Source organism: Narcine bancroftii, chromosome 8, assembly GCF_036971445.1.
Source record: "Narcine bancroftii isolate sNarBan1 chromosome 8, sNarBan1.hap1, whole genome shotgun sequence".
NCBI lineage: Eukaryota > Metazoa > Chordata > Chondrichthyes > Torpediniformes > Narcinidae > Narcine > Narcine bancroftii.
This window is the reverse complement of record NC_091476.1, coordinates 128,775,361-128,798,931: the sequence shown is the minus strand read 5'-3', so window position 1 is coordinate 128,798,931 and position 23,571 is coordinate 128,775,361.

The following is a 23,571-nucleotide window of genomic DNA, read 5'->3' as shown; positions in this document are numbered from 1 at the left end:
AATCAGAGGCGGGGAATCAGAGCTGGGGAATCAGAGGCGGGGAATCAGAGTTGGGGAATCAGAGGCGGGGAATCAGATATGGGGAAATAGAGGCGGGGAATCAGATATGGGGAATCAGAGGTGTGGAATCAGAGGTTGGGAATCAGAGGCAGGGAATCAGAGGCGGGGAAACAGAGGCGGGGAATCAGATATGGGGAATCAGAGGTGGCGAATCAAAGGCGGTGAAACAGAGATGGGGAATCAGAGCTGGGGAATCAGAGGTGGGGATTCAGAGCTGGGGAAACAGAGGCGGGGAATCAGATATGGGGAATCAGAGGTGGAGAATCAGGGGCGGGGAATCAGTGGCAGGGAATCAGAGGCCGGGAATAAAAGGCGTGGAATCAGAGCTGGGGAATCAGAGGCGGGGAATCAGAGTTGGGGAATCAGAGGAGGGGAATCAGATATGGGGAAACAGAGGCCGGGAATCAGAGGCAGGGTAACAGAGGCGGGGAATCAGATATGGGGAATCAGAGGTGGGGAATTAGAGGTTGCGAATCAGAGGCGGGGAAACAGAGGCGGGGAATCAAATATAGGGAATCAGAGGTGGGGAATCAGAGGTTGTGAATCAGAGATGGGGAATCAAGGCGGGGAATCAGAGGCAGGGAATCAGACGCGGGGAATCAGAGGCGGGGATTCAGAGCTGGGGAATCAGAGGCGGTGAATCAGAGTTGGGGAATCAGAGGCAGGGAATCAGATATGGGGAATCAGAGGCGGGGAATCAGAGGCGGGGAAACAGAGGCGGGGAATCAGATATGGGGAATCAGAATTGGGGAATCAGGGGCAGGGAATCAGTGGCAGGGAATCAGAGGCGGGGAATCAGAGGCGGGGAATCAGACGCAGGGAATCAGACACGGGGAATCGGAGGCGGGGAATCAGAGATGGGGAATCAGAGGCGGGGAATCAGAGGCAGGTAATCGTACTCCGGGAATCAGATATGGGGAAACTGAGGCGGGGAATCAGAGGCGGGGAAACAGAGGCGGGGAATCAGATATGGGGAATCGGATGCGGGGAATCAGAGGCGGGGAATCAGAGCTGGGGAATCAGAGGCGGGGAATCAGAGTTGGGGCATCAGAGGTGGGGAATTAGATATAGGGAAACAGAGGCGGGAAATCAGAGGCGGGGAAACAGAGGCGGGGAATCAGATATGGGGAATCAGAGGAGGGGAATCAGAGGCAGGGAATCAGATGTGCGGAATCAGAGATGGGGAATCAGAGGCAGGGAATCAGAATCAGAAGCGGGGAATCAGAGGCCGGGAATCAGAGGCCGGGAATCAGATGCTGGGAATAAGAGGCCGGGAATCAGAGGTGGGGAATCAGAGTCCGGGAATCAGAGATGGGGATTCAGAGGCGGGGAATGAGATATGGAGAATCAGAGGCGGGGAATCAGAAGCCGGGAAACAGAGGTGGGGAATCAGATATGGGGAATCAGAGGTGGCGAATCAAAGGCGGTGAATCAGAGATGGGGAATCAGAGGCGGGGAATCAGAGGCAGGGAATCAGATGCGGGGAATCAGAGGCGGGGAATCAGAGCTGGCGAATCAGAGGCGGGGAATCAGAGGTGGGCAATCAGAGGCGGGGAATCAGATATGGGGAATCAGAGGCGGGGAATCAGAGGCGGGGAAACAGAGGCGGGGAATCAAATATAGGGAATCAGAGGTGGGGAATCAGAAGTTGTGAATCAGAGATGGGGAATCAAGGCGGGGAATCAGAGGCAGGGAATCAGACACGGGGAATCAGAGGCGGGGATTCAGAGCTGGGGAATCAGAGGCGGGGAATCAGAGTTGGGGAGTCAGAGGCAGGGAATCAGATATGGGGAATCAGAGGCGGGGAATCAGAGGCGGGGAAACAGAGGCGGGGAATCAGATATGGGGAATCAGAGGTGGGGAATCAGGGGCAGGGAATCAGTGGCAGGGATTCAGAGGCGGGGAATCAGAGGCGGGGAATCAGAGGCAGGGAATCAGACACGGGGAATCAGAGGCGGGGAATCAGAGATGGGGAATCAGAGGCGGGGAATCAGAGGCAGGGAATCGGACGCCGGGAATCAGAGTCGGGGAATCAGAGCTGGGGAATCAGAGGCGGGGAATCAGAGTTGGGGAATCAGAGGCGGGGATTCAGATATGGGGAAATAGAGGCGGGGAATCAGATATGGGGAATCAGAGGTGTGGAATCAGAGGTTGGGAATCAGAGGAAGGGAATCAGAGTCGGGGAAACAGAGGCGGGGAATCAGATATGTGGAATCAGAGGTGGCGAATCAAAGGCGGTGAAACAGAGATGGGGAATCAGGGCAGGGAATCAGAGGCAGGGAATCAAACACGGAGAATCAGAGCTGGGGAATCAGAGGCGGGGAATCAGAGTTGGGAATCAGAGGCGGGGAATCAGAGGCGGGGAAACAGAGGTGGGGAATCAGATATGGGGAATCAGAGGTGGGGAATCAGAGGTTGGGAATCAGAGGCAGGGAATCAGAGGTGGGGAATCAGAGGCGGGGAATCAGAGGAAGGGAATCAGATGTGCGGAATCGGAGAAGGGGAATCAGAGGCAGGGAATCAGAGGCGGGGAATCAGAGGCGGGGAATCAGAGGCCGGGAATCAGATATGGGGAAACTGAGGCGGGGAATCCGAGGCGGGGAAACAGAGGCGGGGAATCAGATATGGGGAATCAGAGGTGGGGAATCAGAGGTTGGGAATCAGAGGCAGGGAATCAGAGGCTTGGAATCAGATGCAGGGAATCAGATGCGGGGCATCAGAGGCGGGGAATCAGAGCTGGGGAATCAGAGGTGGGGAATCAGATTTGGGGAATCAGAGGTGGGGACTTAGATATTGGGAAACAGAGGCGGGGAATCAGAGGCGGGGAAACAGAGGCGGGGAATCAGATATGGGGAATCAGAGGTGGGGAATCAGAGGCAGGGAATCAGATGTGCGGAATCAGAGATGGGGAATCAGAGGCAGGGAATCAGAATCAGAAGCAGGGAATCAGAGGCCGGGAATCAGAGGCCGGAATCAGATGATGGGAATCAGAGGCCTGGAATCAGAGGCGGTGAATCAGAGGCAGGGAATCAGATGCGGGGAATCAGAGGCGGGGAATCAGAGCTGGGGAATCAGAGGCGGGGTATTAGAGTTGGGGAATCAGAGGCGGGGAATCAGATATGGGGAAACAGAGGTAGGGAATCAGAGGCGGGGAAACAGAGGCAGGGAATCAGATATGGGGAATCAGAGGCGGGGAATCAGAGGTGGGGAAACATAGGCAGGGAATCGGATGTGCGGAATCAGAGATGGGGAATCAGAGGCCGGGAATCAGAGGTGGTGAATCAGAGATGGGGAATCAGAGGCGGGGAATCAGAGGCAGGGTATCAGACGCGGGGAATCAGAGGTTGGCAATCAGAGGCGGGGAATCAGATATGGGGAATCAGAGGCGGGGAATCAGAGGCGGGGAAACAGAGGCGGGGAATCAGATATGGGGAATCAGAGGTGGGGCATCAGATATGGGGAATCAGAGGTGGGGAATCAGAGGCAGGGAATCAGATGTGCGGAATCAGAGATGGGGAATCAGAGGCAGGGAATCAGAATCAGAAGCGGGGAATCAGAGGCCGGGAATCAGAGGCCGGGAATCAGATGCTGGGAATAAGAGGCCGGGAATCAGAGGTGGGGAATCAGAGTCCGGGAATCAGAGATGGGGATTCAGAGGCGGGGAATGAGATATGGAGAATCAGAGGCGGGGAATCAGAAGCCGGGAAACAGAGGTGGGGAATCAGATATGGGGAATCAGAGGTGGCGAATCAAAGGCGGTGAATCAGAGATGGGGAATCAGAGGCGGGGAATCAGAGGCAGGGAATCAGATGCGGGGAATCAGAGGCGGGGAATCAGAGCTGGCGAATCAGAGGCGGGGAATCAGAGGTGGGCAATCAGAGGCGGGGAATCAGATATGGGGAATCAGAGGCGGGGAATCAGAGGCGGGGAAACAGAGGCGGGGAATCAAATATAGGGAATCAGAGGTGGGGAATCAGAAGTTGTGAATCAGAGATGGGGAATCAAGGCGGGGAATCAGAGGCAGGGAATCAGACACGGGGAATCAGAGGCGGGGATTCAGAGCTGGGGAATCAGAGGCGGGGAATCAGAGTTGGGGAGTCAGAGGCAGGGAATCAGAGGCAGGGAATCAGAGGTGGGGAATCAGAGGCGGGGAATCAGAGGAAGGGAATCAGATGTGCGGAATCGGAGAAGGGGAATCAGAGGCAGGGAATCAGAGGCGGGGAATCAGAGGCGGGGAATCAGAGGCCGGGAATCAGATATGGGGAAACTGAGGCGGGGAATCCGAGGCGGGGAAACAGAGGCGGGGAATCAGATATGGGGAATCAGAGGTGGGGAATCAGAGGTTGGGAATCAGAGGCAGGGAATCAGAGGCTTGGAATCAGATGCAGGGAATCAGATGCGGGGCATCAGAGGCGGGGAATCAGAGCTGGGGAATCAGAGGTGGGGAATCAGATTTGGGGAATCAGAGGTGGGGACTTAGATATTGGGAAACAGAGGCGGGGAATCAGAGGCGGGGAAACAGAGGCGGGGAATCAGATATGGGGAATCAGAGGTGGGGAATCAGAGGCAGGGAATCAGATGTGCGGAATCAGAGATGGGGAATCAGAGGCAGGGAATCAGAATCAGAAGCAGGGAATCAGAGGCCGGGAATCAGAGGCCGGAATCAGATGATGGGAATCAGAGGCCTGGAATCAGAGGCGGTGAATCAGAGGCAGGGAATCAGATGCGGGGAATCAGAGGCGGGGAATCAGAGCTGGGGAATCAGAGGCGGGGTATTAGAGTTGGGGAATCAGAGGCGGGGAATCAGATATGGGGAAACAGAGGTAGGGAATCAGAGGCGGGGAAACAGAGGCAGGGAATCAGATATGGGGAATCAGAGGCGGGGAATCAGAGGTGGGGAAACATAGGCAGGGAATCGGATGTGCGGAATCAGAGATGGGGAATCAGAGGCCGGGAATCAGAGGTGGTGAATCAGAGATGGGGAATCAGAGGCGGGGAATCAGAGGCAGGGTATCAGACGCGGGGAATCAGAGGTTGGCAATCAGAGGCGGGGAATCAGATATGGGGAATCAGAGGCGGGGAATCAGAGGCGGGGAAACAGAGGCGGGGAATCAGATATGGGGAATCAGAGGTGGGGCATCAGATATGGGGAATCAGAGGTGGGGAATCAGAGGCAGGGAATCAGATGTGCGGAATCAGAGATGGGGAATCAGAGGCAGGGAATCAGAATCAGAAGCGGGGAATCAGAGGCCGGGAATCAGAGGCCGGGAATCAGATGCTGGGAATAAGAGGCCGGGAATCAGAGGTGGGGAATCAGAGTCCGGGAATCAGAGATGGGGATTCAGAGGCGGGGAATGAGATATGGAGAATCAGAGGCGGGGAATCAGAAGCCGGGAAACAGAGGTGGGGAATCAGATATGGGGAATCAGAGGTGGCGAATCAAAGGCGGTGAATCAGAGATGGGGAATCAGAGGCGGGGAATCAGAGGCAGGGAATCAGATGCGGGGAATCAGAGGCGGGGAATCAGAGCTGGCGAATCAGAGGCGGGGAATCAGAGGTGGGCAATCAGAGGCGGGGAATCAGATATGGGGAATCAGAGGCGGGGAATCAGAGGCGGGGAAACAGAGGCGGGGAATCAAATATAGGGAATCAGAGGTGGGGAATCAGAAGTTGTGAATCAGAGATGGGGAATCAAGGCGGGGAATCAGAGGCAGGGAATCAGACACGGGGAATCAGAGGCGGGGATTCAGAGCTGGGGAATCAGAGGCGGGGAATCAGAGTTGGGGAGTCAGAGGCAGGGAATCAGATATGGGGAATCAGAGGCGGGGAATCAGAGGCGGGGAAACAGAGGCGGGGAATCAGATATGGGGAATCAGAGGTGGGGAATCAGGGGCAGGGAATCAGTGGCAGGGATTCAGAGGCGGGGAATCAGAGGCGGGGAATCAGAGGCAGGGAATCAGACACGGGGAATCAGAGGCGGGGAATCAGAGATGGGGAATCAGAGGCGGGGAATCAGAGGCAGGGAATCGGACGCCGGGAATCAGAGTCGGGGAATCAGAGCTGGGGAATCAGAGGCGGGGAATCAGAGTTGGGGAATCAGAGGCGGGGATTCAGATATGGGGAAATAGAGGCGGGGAATCAGATATGGGGAATCAGAGGTGTGGAATCAGAGGTTGGGAATCAGAGGAAGGGAATCAGAGTCGGGGAAACAGAGGCGGGGAATCAGATATGTGGAATCAGAGGTGGCGAATCAAAGGCGGTGAAACAGAGATGGGGAATCAGGGCAGGGAATCAGAGGCAGGGAATCAAACACGGAGAATCAGAGCTGGGGAATCAGAGGCGGGGAATCAGAGTTGGGAATCAGAGGCGGGGAATCAGAGGCGGGGAAACAGAGGTGGGGAATCAGATATGGGGAATCAGAGGTGGGGAATCAGAGGTTGGGAATCAGAGGCAGGGAATCAGAGGTGGGGAATCAGAGGCGGGGAATCAGAGGAAGGGAATCAGATGTGCGGAATCGGAGAAGGGGAATCAGAGGCAGGGAATCAGAGGCGGGGAATCAGAGGCGGGGAATCAGAGGCCGGGAATCAGATATGGGGAAACTGAGGCGGGGAATCCGAGGCGGGGAAACAGAGGCGGGGAATCAGATATGGGGAATCAGAGGTGGGGAATCAGAGGTTGGGAATCAGAGGCAGGGAATCAGAGGCTTGGAATCAGATGCAGGGAATCAGATGCGGGGCATCAGAGGCGGGGAATCAGAGCTGGGGAATCAGAGGTGGGGAATCAGATTTGGGGAATCAGAGGTGGGGACTTAGATATTGGGAAACAGAGGCGGGGAATCAGAGGCGGGGAAACAGAGGCGGGGAATCAGATATGGGGAATCAGAGGTGGGGAATCAGAGGCAGGGAATCAGATGTGCGGAATCAGAGATGGGGAATCAGAGGCAGGGAATCAGAATCAGAAGCAGGGAATCAGAGGCCGGGAATCAGAGGCCGGAATCAGATGATGGGAATCAGAGGCCTGGAATCAGAGGCGGTGAATCAGAGGCAGGGAATCAGATGCGGGGAATCAGAGGCGGGGAATCAGAGCTGGGGAATCAGAGGCGGGGTATTAGAGTTGGGGAATCAGAGGCGGGGAATCAGATATGGGGAAACAGAGGTAGGGAATCAGAGGCGGGGAAACAGAGGCAGGGAATCAGATATGGGGAATCAGAGGCGGGGAATCAGAGGTGGGGAAACATAGGCAGGGAATCGGATGTGCGGAATCAGAGATGGGGAATCAGAGGCCGGGAATCAGAGGTGGTGAATCAGAGATGGGGAATCAGAGGCGGGGAATCAGAGGCAGGGTATCAGACGCGGGGAATCAGAGGTTGGCAATCAGAGGCGGGGAATCAGATATGGGGAATCAGAGGCGGGGAATCAGAGGCGGGGAAACAGAGGCGGGGAATCAGATATGGGGAATCAGAGGTGGGGCATCAGAGGTTGTGAATCACAGATGGGGAATCAGAGGCGGGGAATCAGAGGCAGGGAATCAGACGCGGGGAATCAGAGGCGGGGATTCAGAGCTGGGGAATCAGAAGCGGGGAATCAGAGTTGGGGAATCAGAGGCGGGGAATCAGATATGGGGAATCAGAGGCAGGGAATCAGAGGCGGGGAATCAGAGGCAGTGAATCAGACGCGGGGAATCTGAGGCGGGGAATCAGAGCTGGGGAATCAGAGGTGGGGAATCAGAGTTGGGGAATCAGTGGCAGGGAATTGGATGTGCGGAATCAGAGATGGGGAATCAGAGGTGGGGAATCAGAGGCAGGAAATCAGACACGGGGATTCAGAGGCTGGGAATCAGAGGCAGGGAATCAGACGCGGGGAATCTGAGGCGGGGAATCAGAGCTGGGGAATCTGAGGCAGGGAATCAGAGTTGGGGATTCAGAGGCGGGGAATCAGATATGGGGAAACAGAGGCGGGGAATCAGAGGCGGGCAAACAGAGGCGGGGAATTAGATATGGGGAATCAGAGGTAGGGAATCAGAGGTGGTGAATCAGTGATGGGGAATCACAGGCGGGGAAACAGAGGCAGGGAATAGAACGCGGGGAATCAGAGGCAGGGAATCAGAGCTGGGGAATCAGAGGCAGGGAATCATAGTTGGGAATCAGAGGCGGGAATCAGATATGGGGAAACAGAGGCGGGGAATCAGAGGCGGGGAAACAGAGGCGGGGAATCAGATATGGGGAATCGGATGCAGGGAATCAGAGGCGGGGAATCAGAGCTGGGGAATCAGAGGCGGGGAATCAGAGTTGGGGCATCAGAGGTGGGGAATTAGATATAGGGAAACAGAGGCGGGGAATCAGAGGCGGGGAAACAGAGGCGGGGAATCAGATATGGGGAATCAGAGGTGGGGAATCAGAGGCAGGGAATCAGATGTGCGGACTCAGAGATGGGGAATCAGAGGCAGGGAATCAGAAGCGGGGAATCAGAGGCCGGGAATCAGAGGCCGGGAATCAGATGCTGGGAATAAGAGGTCGGGAATCAGAGGAGGGGAATCAGAGTCCGGGAATCAGAGATGGGGATTCAGAGGCGGGGAATGAGATATGGAGAATCAGAGGCGGGGAATCAGAGGCGGGGAAACAGAGGTTGGGAATCAGATATGGGGAATCAGAGGTGGCGAATCAAAGGCGGTGAATCAGAGATGGGGAATCAGAGGCGGGGAATCAGAGGAAGGGAATCAGATGCGGGGAATCAGAGGCGGGGAATCAGAGCTGGCGAATCAGAGGCTGGGAATCAGATGTGGGCAATCAGAGGCGGGGAATCAGATATGGGGAATCAGAGGCGGGGAATCAGAGGCGGGGAAACAGAGGCGGGGAATCAAATATAGGGAATCAGAGGTGGGGAATCAGAGGTTTTGAATCAGAGATGGGGAATCAAGGCGGGGAATCAGAGGCAGGGAATCAGACGCGGGGAAACAGAGGCGGGGATTCAGAGCTAGGGAATCAGAGGCGGGGAATCAGAGTTGGGGAATCAGAGGCGGGGAATCAGAGGCGGGGAATCAGAGGCGGGGAAACAGAGGCAGGGAATCAGATATGGGGAATCTGAGGTGGGGTATCAGGGGCAGGGAATCAGTGGCAGGGAATCAGAGGCGGGGAATCAGAGGCGGGGAATCAGAGGCAGGGAATCAGACACGGGGAATCAGATATGGGGAAACAGAGGCGGGGAATCAGAGGCGGGCAAACAGAGGCGGGGAATTAGATAAGGGGAATCAGAGGTGGGGAATCAGAGGTGGTGAATCAGAGATGGGGAATCACAGGCGGGGAATCAGAGGCAGGGAATAGAACGCGGGGAATCAGAGGCGGAGAATCAGAGCTGGAGAATCAGAGGCGGGGAATCATAGTTGGGAATCAGAGGCGGGGAATCAGATATGGGGAAACAGAGGCGGGGAATCAAAGGCGGGGAAACAGAGGCGGGGAATCAGATATGGGGAATCGGATGCGGGGAGTCAGAGGCGGGGAATCAGAGCTGGGGAATCAGAGGTGGGGTATCAGAGTTGGGGCATCAGAGGTGGGGAATTAGATATGGGGAAACAGAGGCGGGGAATCAGAGGCGGGGAAACAGAAGTGGGGAATCAGATATGGGGAATCAGAGGTGGGGAATCAGAGGCAGGGAATCAGATGTGCGGAATCAGAGATGGGGAATCAGAGGCAGGGAATCAGAATCAGAAGCGGGGAATCAGAGGCCGGGAATGAGAGGCCGGGATTCAGATGCCGGGAATAAGAGGCCGGGAATCAGAGGTGGGGAATCAGAGTCCGGGAATCAGAGATGGGGATTCAGAGGCGGGGAATCAGAGGCGGGGTAACAGAGGTGGGGAATCAGATATGGGGAATCAGAGGTGTCGAATCAAAGGCGGTGAATAAGAGATGGGGAATCAGAGGCGGGGAATCAGAGGCAGGGAATCAAACACGGGGAATCAGAGGCGGGGAATCAGAGCTGGGGAATCAGAGGTGGGGAATCAGAGTTGGGGAATCAGAGGCGGGGAATCAGATATGGGGAAACAGGGGCGGAGAATCAGAGGCAGGGAAACAGAGGCGGGGAATCAGATATGGGGAATCAGGGGTGGGGAATCAGAGGTTGGGAATCAGAGGCAGGGAATCAGAGGCGTGGAAACAGAGGCGGGGATTCTGATATGGGGAATCAGAGGTGGGGAATCAGGGGCGTGGAATCAGAGGCAGGGAATTAGATGTGGTGAATCAGAGATGGGGAATCAGAGGCAGGGAATCAGAATCAGAAGCGGGGTATCAGAGGCCGGGAATCAGAGGAAGGTAATCAGAGGCAGGGGATCAAAACGGGGAATCAGAGGCTGGGAATCAGAGCTGGGGAATCACAGGCGGGGAATCAGAGATGGGGAATCAGAGGCGGGGAATCAGAGGCAGGGAATCAGATGCGGGGAATCAGAGGCGGGGAATCAGAGCTGGCGAATCAGAGGCGGGGAATCAGAGGTGGGCAATCAGAGGATGGGAATCAGATATGGGGAATCAGAGGCGGGGAATTAGAGCTGGGGAATCACAGGCGGGGAATCAGAGTTGGGGAATCAGAGGCGGGGAATCAGATATGGGGAAACAGAGTCGGGGAATCAGAGGCGGTGAAACAGAGGCGGGGAATCAGATATGGTGAATCAGAGGTGGGGAATCAGAGGTTGGGAATCAGAGGCCTGGAATCAGAGGCGGGGAATCAGAGGCAGGGAATCAGATGTGGGGAATCAGAGGAGGGGAATCAGAGCTGGGGAATCAGAGGCGGGGTATTAGAGTTGGGGAATCAGAGGCGGGGAATCAGACACGGGGAATCAGAGGGGGGGAATCATAGCTGGCGAATCAGAGGCGGGGAATCAGAGGTGGGCAATCAGAGGCCGGGAATCAGAGGTGGTGAATCAGAGATGGGGAATCAGAGGCGGGGAATCAGTGGCAGGGAATCAGATATGGGGAATCAGAGGCGTGGAATCAGAGGCAGGGAATCAGACACGGGGAATCAGACACGGGGAATCAGAGGTGGGGAATCAGAGATGGGGAATCAGAGGCGGTGAATCAGAGATGGGGAATCAGAGGCGGGGATTCAGAGGCAGGAAATCAGACACGGGGATTCAGAGGCTGGGAATTAGACGGGGGGAATCAAAGGCGGGGAATCAGAGCTGGGGAATCAGAGGCAGGGAATCAGAGGCGGGGAATCAGATATGGGGAATCAGAGGCTGGGATTCAGAGGCGGGGAATCAGAGGCAGGGAATCAGACACGGGGAATCAGAGGTGGGGAATCAGAGATGGGGAATCAGAGGCGGGGAATCAGAGGCAGGGAATCAGACGCGGGGAATCTGAGGCGGGGAATCAGAGCTGGGGAATCAGAGGTGGGGAATCAGAGTTGGGGAATCAGAGGCAGGGAATCGGATGTGCGGAATCAGAGATGGGGAATCAGATGTGGGGAATCAGAGGAATCAGAGATGGGGAATCAGAGGCGGGGAATCAGAGGCAGGAAATCAGACACGGGGATTCAGAGGCTGGGAATCAGACGGGGGGAATCAAAGGCGGGGAATCAGAGCTGGGGAATCAGAGGCAGGGAATCAGAGTTGGGGATTCAGAGACGGGGAATCAGATATGGGGAAACAGAGGCGGGGAATCAGAGGCGGGCAAACAGAGGCGGGGAATTAGATATGGGGAATCAGAGGTGGGGAATCAGAGGTGGTGAATCAGAGGTGGGGAATCAGAGGCAGGGAATAGAACGCAGGGAATCAGACGCAGGGAATCAGAGCTGGGGAATCAGAGGCGGGGAATCATAGTTGGGAATCAGAGGCGGGGATTCAGATATGGGGAAACAGAGGCGGGGAATCAGAGGCGGGGAAACAGAGGCGGGGAATCAGATATGGGGAATCGGATGCGGGGAATCAGAGGCGGGGAATCAGAGCTGGGGAATCAGAGGCGGGGAATCAGAGTTGGGGCATCAGTGGTGGGGAATTAGATATAGGGAAACAGAGGTGGGAAATCAGAGGCGGGGAAACAGAGGCGGGGAATCAGATATGGGGAATCAGAGGTGGGGAATCAGAGGCAGGGAATCAGATGTGCGGAATCAGAGATGGGGAATCAGAGGCAGGGAATCAGAATCAGAAGCGGGGAATCAGAGGCCGGGAATCAGAGGCCGGGAATCAGATGCTGGGAATAAGAGGCCGGGAATCAGACGTGGGGAATCAGAGTCCGGGAATCCGAGATGGGGATTCAGAGGCGGGGAATGAGATATGGAGAATCAGAGGCGGGGAATCAGAGGCCGGGAAACAGAGGTGGGGAATCAGATATGGGGAATCAGTGATGGCGAATCAAAGGCGGTGAATCTGAGATGGGGAATCAGAGGCGGGGAATCAGAGGCAGGGAATCAGATGCGGGGAATCAGAGGCGGGGAATCAGAGCTGGCGAATCAGAGGCGGGGAATCAGAGGTGGGCAATCAGAGGCGGGGAATCAGATATGGGGAATCAGAGGCGGGGAATCAGAGGCGGGGAAACATAGGCGGGTAATCAAATATAGGGAATCAGAGGTGGGGAATCAGAGGTTGTGAATCAGAGATGGGGAATCAAGGCGGGGAATCAGAGGCAGGGAATCAGACACGGGGAATCAGAGGCGGGGATTCAGAGCTGGGGAATCAGAGGCGGGGAATCAGAGTTGGGGAATCAGAGGCAGGGAATCAGATATGGGGAATCAGAGGCGGGGAATCAGAGGAGGGGAAACAGAGGCGGGGAATCAGATATGGGGAATCAGAGGTGGGGAATCAGGGGCAGGGAATCAGTGGCAGGGAATCAGAGGCGGGGAATCAGAGGCGGGGAATCAGAGGCAGGGAATCAGACACGGGGAATCAGAGGCGGGGAATCAGAGATGGGGAATCAGAGGCGGGGAATCAGAGGCAGGGAATCGGACGCCGGGAATCAGAGTCGGGGAATCAGAGCTGGGGAATCAGAGGCGGGGAATCAGAGTTGGGGAATCAGAGGCGGGGAATCAGATATGGGGAAATAGAGGCGGGGAATCAGATATGGGGAATCAGAGGTGTGGAATCAGAGGTTGGGAATCAGAGGAAGGGAATCAGAGTCGGGGAAACAGAGGCGGGGAATCAGATATGTGGAATCAGAGGTGGCGAATCAAAGGCGGTGAAACAGAGATGGGGAATCAGGGCAGGGAATCAGAGGCAGGGAATCAAACACGGGGAATCAGAGCTGGGGAATCAGAGGCGGGGAATCAGAGTTGGGAATCAGAGGACGGGAATCAGAGGCGGGGAAACAGAGGCGGGGAATCAGATATGGGGAATCAGAGGTGGGGAATCAGAGGTTGGGAATCAGAGGCAGGGAATCAGAGGCGGGGAATCAGAGGCGGGGAATCAGAGGAAGGGAATCAGATGTGCGGAATCGGAGATGGGGAATCAGAGGCAGGGAATCAGAGGCGGGGAATCAGAGGCGGGGAATCAGAGGCCGGGAATCAGATATGGGGAAACTGAGGCGGGGAATCCGAGGCGGGGAAACAGAGTCGGGGAATCAGATATGGGGAATCAGAGGTGGGGAATCAGAGGTTGGGAATCAGAGGCAGGGAATCAGAGGCTTGGAATCAGATGCAGGGAATCAGATGCGGGGAATCAGAGGCGGGGAATCAGAGCTGGGGAATCAGAGGTGGGGAATCAGATTTGGGGAATCAGAGGTGGGGACTTAGATATTGGGAAACAGAGGCGGGGAATCAGAGGCGGGGAAACAGAGGCAGGGAATCAGATATGGGGAATCAGAGGCGGGGAATCAGAGGTGGGGAATCATAGGCAGGGAATCGGATGTGCGGAATCAGAGATGGGGAATCAGAGGCCGGGAATCAGAGGTGGTGAATCAGAGATGGGGAATCAGAGGCGGGGAATCAGAGGCAGGGTATCAGACGCGGGGAATCAGAGGTGGGCAATCAGAGGCGGGGAATCAGATATGGGGAATCAGAGGCGGGGAATAAGAGGCGGGGAAACAGAGGCGGGGAATCAGATATGGGGAATCAGAGGTGGGGCATCAGAGGTTGTGAATCACAGATGGGGAATCAGAGGCGGGGAATCAGAGGCATGGAATCAGATGCGGGGAATCAGAGGCGGGGATTCAGAGCTGGGGAATCAGAAGCGGGGAATCAGAGTTGGGGAATCAGAGGCGGGGAATCAGATATGGGGAATCAAAGGCGGGGAATCAGAGCTGGGTAATCTGAGGCAGGGAATCAGAGTTGGGGATTCAGAGGCGGGGAATCAGATATGGGGAAACAGAGGCGGGGAATCAGAGGCGGGCAAACAGAGGCGGGGAATTAGATATGGGGAATCAGAGGTAGGGAATCAGAGGTGGTGAATCAGTGATGGGGAATCACAGGCGGGGAATCAGAGGCAGGGAATAGAACGCGGGGAATCAGAGGCAGGGAATCAGAGCTGGGGAATCAGAGGCGGGGAATCATAGTTGGGAATCAGAGGCAGGAATCAGATATGGGGAAACAGAGGCGGGGAATCAGAGGCGGGGAAACAGAGGCGGGGAATCAGATATGGGGAATCGGATGCAGGGAATCAGAGGCGGGGAATCAGAGCTGGGGAATCAGAGGCGGGGAATCAGAGTTGGGGCATCAGAGGTGGGGAATTAGATATAGGGAAACAGAGGCGGGGAATCAGAGGCGGGGAAACAGAGGCGGGGAATCAGATATGGGGAATCAGAGGTGGGGAATCAGAGGCAGGGAATCAGATGTGCGGAATCAGAGATGGGGAATCAGAGGCAGGGAATCAGAATCAGAAGCGGGGAATCAGAGGCCGGGAATCAGAGGCCGGGAATCAGATGCTGGGAATAAGAGGCCGGGAATCAGAGGAGGGGAATCAGAGTCCGGGAATCAGAGATGGGGATTCAGAGGCGGGGAATCAGATATGGAGAATCAGAGATGGGGAATCAGAGGCGGGGAATCAGAGGCAGGGAATCGGACGCCGGGAATCAGAGGCGGGGAATCAGAGCTGGGGAATCAGAGGCGGGGAATCAGAGTTGGGGAATCAGAGGCGGGGAATCAGATATGGGGAAATAGAGGCGGGGAATCAGATATGGGGAATCAGAGGTGTGGAATCAGAGGTTGGGAATCAGAGGCAGGGAATCAGAGGCGGGATAACAGAGGCGGGGAATCAGATATGGGGAATCAGAGGTGGCGAATCAAAGGCGGTGAAACAGAGATGGGGAATCAGGGCAGGGAATCAGAGGCAGGGAATCAGAGCTGGGGAAACAGAGGCGGGGAATCAGATATGGGAAATCAAAGGTGGGGAATCAGGGGCGGGGAATCAGTGGCAGGGAATCAGAGCTGGGGAATCAGAGGTGGGGAATCAGAGCTGGGGAAACAGAGGCGGGGAATCAGATATGGGGAATCAGAGGTGGAGAATCAGGGGCGGGGAATCAGTGGCAGGGAATCAGAGGCCGGGAATAAAAGGCGGGGAATCAGAGCTGGGGAATCAGAGGCGGGGAATCAGAGTTGGGGAATCAGAGGAGGGGAATCAGATATGGGGACACAGAGGCCGGGAATCAGAGGCAGGGTAACAGAGGCGGGGAATCAGATATGGGGAATCAGAGGTGGGGAATTAGAGGTTGCGAATCAGAGGCGGGGAAACAGAGGCGGGGAATCAAATATAGGGAATCAGAGGTGGGGAATCAGAGGTTGTGAATCAGAGATGGGGAATCAAGGCGGGGAATCAGAGGCAGGGAATCAGACGCGGGGAATCAGAGGCGGGGATTCAGAGCTGGGGAATCGGAGGCGGTGAATCAGAGTTGGGGAATCAGAGGCAGGGAATCAGATATGGGGAATCAGAGGCGGGGAATCAGAGGCGGGGAAACAGAGGCGGGGAATCAGATATGGGGAATCAGAATTGGGGAATCAGGGGCAGGGAATCAGTGGCAGGGAATCAGAGGCGGGGAATCAGAGGCGGGGAATCAGAGGCAGGGAATCAGACACGGGGAATCGGAGGCGGGGAATCAGAGATGGGGAATCAGAGGCGGGGAATCAGAGGCAGGTAATCGTACTCCGGGAATCAGAGTCGGGGAATCAGAGCTGGGGAATCAGAGGCGGGGAATCAGAGTTGGGGAATCAGAGGTGGGGAATCAGATATGGGGAAATAGAGGCGGGGAATCAGATATGGGGAATCAGAGGTGTGGAATCAGAGGTTGGGAATCAGAGGCAGGGAATCAGAGTCGGGGAAACAGAGGCGGGGAATCAGATATGGGGAATCAGAGGTGGGGAAACCGAGGTTGGGAATCAGAGGCAGGGAATCAGAGGCGGGGAATCAGAGGCGGGGAATCAGAGGAAGGGAATCAGATGTGCGGAATCGGAGATGGGGAATCAGAGGCAGGGAATCAGAGGCGGGGAATCAGAGGCGGGGAATCAGAGGCCGGGAATCAGATATGGGGAAACAGAGGCGGGGAATCCGAGGCGGGGAAACAGAGGCGGGGAATCAGATATGGGGAATCAGAGGTGGGGAATCAGAGGTTGGGAATCAGAGGCAGGGAATCAGAGGCTTGGAATCAGATGCAGGGAATCAGATGCGGGGAATCAGAGGCGGGGAATCAGAGCTGGGGAATCAGAGGTGGGGAATCAGATTTGGGGAATCAGAGGCGGGGACTTAGATATTGGGAAACAGAGGCGGGGAATCAGAGGCGGGGAAACCCAGGCGGGGAATCAGAGGCGGGGAATCAGAGCTGGGGAATCAGAGGCAAGGAATCAGATGTGCGGAATCAGAGATGGGGAATCAGAGGCAGGGAATCAGAATCAGAAGCAGGGAATCAGAGGCCGGGAATCAGAGGCCGGAATCAGATGCTGGGAATCAGAGGCCTGGAATCAGAGGCGGGGAATCAGAGGCAGGGAATCAGATGCGGGGAATCAGAGGCGGGGAATCAGAGCTGGGGAATCAGAGGTGGGGTATTAGAGTTGGGGAATCAGAGGCGGGGAATCAGATATGGGGAAACAGAGGTGGGGAATCAGAGGCGGGGAAACAGAGGCAGGGAATCAGATATGGGGAATCAGGGGTGGGGAATCAGAGATGGGGAATCAGAGGCGGTGAATCAGAGATGGGGAATCAGAGGCGGGGAATCAGAGGCAGGAAATCAGACACGGGGATTCAGAGGCTGGGAATCAGACGGGGGGAATCAAAGGCGGGGAATCAGAGCTGGGGAATCAGAGGCAGGGAATCAGAGGCGGGGAATCAGATATGGGGAATCAGAGGCTGGGATTCAGAGGCGGGGAATCAGAGGCAGGGAATCAGACACGGGGAATCAGAGGTGGGGAATCAGAGATGGGGAATCAGAGGCGGGGAATCAGAGTCAGGGAATCAGACGCGATGAATCTGAGGCGGGGAATCAGAGCTGGGGAATCAGAGGTGGGGAATCAGAGTTGGGGAATCAGAGGCATGGAATCGGATGTGCGGATTCAGAGATGGTGAATCAGATGTGGGGAATCAGAGGAATCAGAGATGGGGAATCAGAGTCGGGGAATCAGAGGCAGGAAATCAGACACGGGGATTCAGAGGCAGGGAATCAGACGGGGGGAATCAAAGGCGGGGAATCAGAGCTGGGGAATCAGAGGCAGGGAATCAGAGTTGGGGATTCAGAGACGGGGAATCAGATATGGGGAAACAGAGGCGGGGAATCAGAGGCGGGCAAACAGAGGCGGGGAATTAGATATGGGGAATCAGAGGTGGGGAATCAGAGGTGGTGAATCAGTGATGGGGAATCACAGGCGGGGAATCAGAGGCAGGGAATAGAACGCAGGGAATCAGACGCAGGGAATCAGAGCTGGGGAATCAGAGGCGGGGAATCATAGTTGGGAATCAGAGGCGGGGAATCAGATATGGGGAAACTGAGGCGGGGAATCAGAGGCGGGGAAACAGAGGCGGGGAATCAGATATGGGGAATCGGATGCGGGGAATCAGAGGCGGGGAATCAGAGCTGGGGAATCAGAGGCGGGGAATCAGAGTTGGGGCATCAGAGGTGGGGAATTAGATATAGGGAAACAGAGGCGGGAAATCAGAGGCGGGGAAACAGAGGCGGGGAATCAGATATGGGGATTTCAGAGGTGGGGAATCAGAGGCAGGGAATCAGATGTGCGGAATCAGAGATGGGGAATCAGAGGCAGGGAATCAGAATCAGAAGCGGGGAATCAGAGGCCGGGAATCAGAGGCCGGGAATCAGATGCTGGGAATAAGAGGCCGGGAATCAGAGGTGGGGAATCAGAGTCCGGGAATCAGAGGTGGGCAATCAGAGGCGGGGAATCAGATATGGGGAATCAGAGGCGGGGAATCAGAGGCGGGGAAACAGAGGCGGGGAATCAAATATAGGGAATCAGAGGTGGGGAATCAGAGGTTTTGAATCAGAGATGGGGAATCAAGGCGGGGAATCAGAGGCAGGGAATCAGACGCGGGGAAACAGAGGCGGGGATTCAGAGCTAGGGAATCAGAGGCGGGGAATCAGAGTTGGGGAATCAGAGGCGGGGAATCAGAGGCGGGGAATCAGAGGCGGGGAAACAGAGGCAGGGAATCAGATATGGGGAATCTGAGGTGGGGTATCAGGGGCAGGGAATCAGTGGCAGGGAATCAGAGGCGGGGAATCAGAGGCGGGGAATCAGAGGCAGGGAATCAGACACGGGGAATCAGATATGGGGAAACAGAGGCGGGGAATCAGAGGAGGGCAAACAGAGGCGGGGAATTAGATAAGGGGAATCAGAGGTGGGGAATCAGAGGTGGTGAATCAGAGATGGGGAATCACAGGCGGGGAATCAGAGGCAGGGAATAGAACGCGGGGAATCAGAGGCGGAGAATCAGAGCTGGAGAATCAGAGGCGGGGAATCATAGTTGGGAATCAGAGGCGGGGAATCAGATATGGGGAAACAGAGGCGGGGAATCAAAGGCGGGGAAACAGAGGCGGGGAATCAGATATGGGGAATCGGATGCGGGGAGTCAGAGGCGGGGAATCAGAGCTGGGGAATCAGAGGTGGGGTATCAGAGTTGGGGCATCAGAGGTGGGGAATTAGATATGGGGAAACAGAGGCGGGGAATCAGAGGCGGGGAAACAGAAGTGGGGAATCAGATATGGGGAATCAGAGGTGGGGAATCAGAGGCAGGGAATCAGATGTGCGGAATCAGAGATGGGGAATCAGAGGCAGGGAATCAGAATCAGAAGCGGGGAATCAGAGGCCGGGAATCAGAGGCCGGGATTCAGATGCCGGGAATAAGAGGCCGGGAATCAGAGGTGGGGAATCAGAGTCCGGGAATCAGAGATGGGGATTCAGAGGCGGGGAATCAGAGGCGGGGTAACAGAGGTGGGGAATCAGATATGAGGAATCAGAGGTGTCGAATCAAAGGCGGTGAATAAGAGATGGGGAATCAGAGGCGGGGAATCAGAGGCAGGGAATCAAACACGGGGAATCAGAGGCGGGGAATCAGAGCTGGGGAATCAGAGGTGGGGAATCAGAGTTGGGGAATCAGAGGCGGGGAATCAGATATGGGGAAACAGGGGCGGAGAATCAGAGGCAGGGAAACAGAGGCGGGGAATCAGATATGGGGAATCAGGGGTGGGGAATCAGAGGTTGGGAATCAGAGGCAGGGAATCAGAGGCGTGGAAACAGAGGCGGGGATTCTGATATGGGGAATCAGAGGTGGGGAATCAGGGGCGTGGAATCAGAGGCAGGGAATTAGATGTGGTGAATCAGAGATGGGGAATCAGAGGCAGGGAATCAGAATCAGAAGCGGGGTATCAGAGGCCGGGAATCAGAGGAAGGTAATCAGAGGCAGGGGATCAAACACGGGGAATCAGAGGCTGGGAATCAGAGCTGGGGAATCACAGGCGGGGAATCAGAGATGGGGAATCAGAGGCGGGGAATCAGAGGCAGGGAATCAGATGCGGGGAATCAGAGGCGGGGAATCAGAGCTGGCGAATCAGAGGCGGGGAATCAGAGGTGGGCAATCAGAGGATGGGAATCAGATATGGGGAATCAGAGGCGGGGAATTAGAGCTGGGGAATCACAGGCGGGGAATCAGAGTTGGGGAATCAGAGGCGGGGAATCAGATATGGGGAAACAGAGTCGGGGAATCAGAGGCGGTGAAACAGAGGCGGGGAATCAGATATGGTGAATCAGAGGTGGGGAATCAGAGGTTGGGAATCAGAGGCCTGGAATCAGAGGCGGGGAATCAGAGGCAGGGAATCAGATGTGGGGAATCAGAGGAGGGGAATCAGAGCTGGGGAATCAGAGGCGGGGTATTAGAGTTGGGGAATCAGAGGCGGGGAATCAGACACGGGGAATCAGAGGGGGGGAATCATAGCTGGCGAATCAGAGGCGGGGAATCAGAGGTGGGCAATCAGAGGCCGGGAATCAGAGGTGGTGAATCAGAGATGGGGAATCAGAGGCGGGGAATCAGTGGCAGGGAATCAGATATGGGGAATCAGAGGCGTGGAATCAGAGGCAGGGAATCAGACACGGGGAATCAGACACGGGGAATCAGAGGTGGGGAATCAGAGATGGGGAATCAGAGGCGGTGAATCAGAGATGGGGAATCAGAGGCGGGGATTCAGAGGCAGGAAATCAGACACGGGGATTCTGAGGCTGGGAATTAGACGGGGGGAATCAAAGGCGGGGAATCAGAGCTGGGGAATCAGAGGCAGGGAATCAGAGGCGGGGAATCAGATATGGGGAATCAGAGGCTGGGATTCAGAGGCGGGGAATCAGAGGCAGGGAATCAGACACGGGGAATCAGAGGTGGGGAATCAGAGATGGGGAATCAGAGGCGGGGAATCAGAGGCAGGGAATCAGACGCGGGGAATCTGAGGCGGGGAATCAGAGCTGGGGAATCAGAGGTGGGGAATCAGAGTTGGGGAATCAGAGGCAGGGAATCGGATGTGCGGAATCAGAGATGGGGAATCAGATGTGGGGAATCAGAGGAATCAGAGATGGGGAATCAGAGGCGGGGAATCAGAGGCAGGAAATCAGACACGGGGATTCAGAGGCTGGGAATCAGACGGGGGGAATCAAAGGCGGGGAATCAGAGCTGGGGAATCAGAGGCAGGGAATCAGAGTTGGGGATTCAGAGACGGGGAATCAGATATGGGGAAACAGAGGCGGGGAATCAGAGGCGGGCAAACAGAGGCGGGGAATTAGATATGGGGAATCAGAGGTGGGGAATCAGAGGTGGTGAATCAGAGGTGGGGAATCAGAGGCAGGGAATAGAACGCAGGGAATCAGACGCAGGGAATCAGAGCTGGGGAATCAGAGGCGGGGAATCATAGTTGGGAATCAGAGGCGGGGATTCAGATATGGGGAAACAGAGGCGGGGAATCAGAGGCGGGGAAACAGAGGCGGGGAATCAGATATGGGGAATCGGATGCGGGGAATCAGAGGCAGGGAATCAGAGCTGGGGAATCAGAGGCGGGGAATCAGAGTTGGGGCATCAGAGGTGGGGAATTAGATATAGGGAAACAGAGGTGGGAAATCAGAGGCGGGGAAACAGAGGCGGGGAATCAGATATGGGGAATCAGAGGTGGGGAATCAGAGGCAGGGAATCAGATGTGCGGAATCAGAGATGGGGAATCAGAGGCAGGGAATCAGAATCAGAAGCGGGGAATCAGAGGCCGGGAATCAGAGGCCGGGAATCAGATGCTGGGAATAAGAGGCCGGGAATCAGAGGTGGGGAATCAGAGTCCGGGAATCCGAGATGGGGATTCAGAGGCGGGGAATGAGATATGGAGAATCAGAGGCGGGGAATCAGAGGCCGGGAAACAGAGGTGGGGAATCAGATATGGGGAATCAGTGATGGCGAATCAAAGGCGGTGAATCTGAGATGGGGAATCAGAGGCGGGGAATCAGAGGCAGGGAATCAGATGCGGGGAATCAGAGGCGGGGAATCAGAGCTGGCGAATCAGAGGCGGGGAATCAGAGGTGGGCAATCAGAGGCGGGGAATCAGATATGGGGAATCAGAGGCGGGGAATCAGAGGCGGGGAAACATAGGCGGGTAATCAAATATAGGGAATCAGAGGTGGGGAATCAGAGGTTGTGAATCAGAGATGGGGAATCAAGGCGGGGAATCAGAGGCAGGGAATCAGACACGGGGAATCAGAGGCGGGGATTCAGAGCTGGGGAATCAGAGGCGGGGAATCAGAGTTGGGGAATCAGAGGCAGGGAATCAGATATGGGGAATCAGAGGCGGGGAATCAGAGGAGGGGAAACAGAGGCGGGGAATCAGATATGGGGAATCAGAGGTGGGGAATCAGGGGCAGGGAATCAGTGGCAGGGAATCAGAGGCGGGGAATCAGAGGCGGGGAATCAGAGGCAGGGAATCAGACACGGGGAATCAGAGGCGGGGAATCAGAGATGGGGAATCAGAGGCGGGGAATCAGAGGCAGGGAATCGGACGCCGGGAATCAGAGTCGGGGAATCAGAGCTGGGGAATCAGAGGCGGGGAATCAGAGTTGGGGAATCAGAGGCGGGGAATCAGATATGGGGAAATAGAGGCGGGGAATCAGATATGGGGAATCAGAGGTGTGGAATCAGAGGTTGGGAATCAGAGGAAGGGAATCAGAGTCGGGGAAACAGAGGCGGGGAATCAGATATGTGGAATCAGAGGTGGCGAATCAAAGGCGGTGAAACAGAGATGGGGAATCAGGGCAGGGAATCAGAGGCAGGGAATCAAACACGGGGAATCAGAGCTGGGGAATCAGAGGCGGGGAATCAGAGTTGGGAATCAGAGGCCGGGAATCAGAGGCGGGGAAACAGAGGCGGGGAATCAGATATGGGGAATCAGAGGTGGGGAATCAGAGGTTGGGAATCAGAGGCAGGGAATCAGAGGCGGGGAATCAGAGGCGGGGAATCAGAGGAAGGGAATCAGATGTGCGGAATCGGAGATGGGGAATCAGAGGCAGGGAATCAGAGGCGGGGAATCAGAGGCGGGGAATCAGAGGCCGGGAATCAGATATGGGGAAACTGAGGCGGGGAATCCGAGGCGGGGAAACAGAGTCGTGGAATCAGATATGGGGAATCAGAGGTGGGGAATCAGAGGTTGGGAATCAGAGGCAGGGAATCAGAGGCTTGGAATCAGATGCAGGGAATCAGATGCGGGGAATCAGAGGCGGGGTATCAGAGCTGGGGAATCAGAGGTGGGGAATCAGATTTGGGGAATCAGAGGTGGGGACTTAGATATTGGGAAACAGAGGCGGGGAATCAGAGGCGGGGAAACAGAGGCAGGGAATCAGATATGGGGAATCAGAGGCGGGGAATCAGAGGTGGGGAATCATAGGCAGGGAATCGGATGTGCGGAATCAGAGATGGGGAATCAGAGGCCGGGAATCAGAGGTGGTGAATCAGAGATGGGGAATCAGAGGCGGGGAATCAGAGGCAGGGTATCAGACGCGGGGAATCAGAGGTGGGCAATCAGAGGCGAGGAATCAGATATGGGGAATCAGAGGCGGGGAATAAGAGGCGGGGAAACAGAGGCGGGGAATCAGA